The sequence below is a fragment of the Meleagris gallopavo genome, chromosome 4 (genome assembly GCF_000146605.3).
Source record: "Meleagris gallopavo isolate NT-WF06-2002-E0010 breed Aviagen turkey brand Nicholas breeding stock chromosome 4, Turkey_5.1, whole genome shotgun sequence".
Classification (NCBI taxonomy): domain Eukaryota; kingdom Metazoa; phylum Chordata; class Aves; order Galliformes; family Phasianidae; genus Meleagris; species Meleagris gallopavo.
In genome coordinates this window covers 55,165,206-55,165,448 of record NC_015014.2, presented here as the reverse complement: position 1 = coordinate 55,165,448, position 243 = coordinate 55,165,206, and positions in this window count along the sequence as shown.

The window sequence follows — 243 nt, the reverse complement described above, 5'->3', positions numbered from 1 at the left end:
AAAAAAAAAAGTGCCACTAGCTGACAATATAAAGATCAAGAGACTAAGACATCTGTTTTTAATCTGTGTATATCCATCACCTGCATTCGCTATGCAATTAAGAAACTCATAAAGATCTACTGTGTGAAGAGCTTTTCAGTATCATAATTCAGAAATAATACCTCATAAATGAATACTTATTTTACTTCTGTATGTTATGCATGTTCATAAATACCTAAACTCACAGAAAAGAGTAAAAAATTG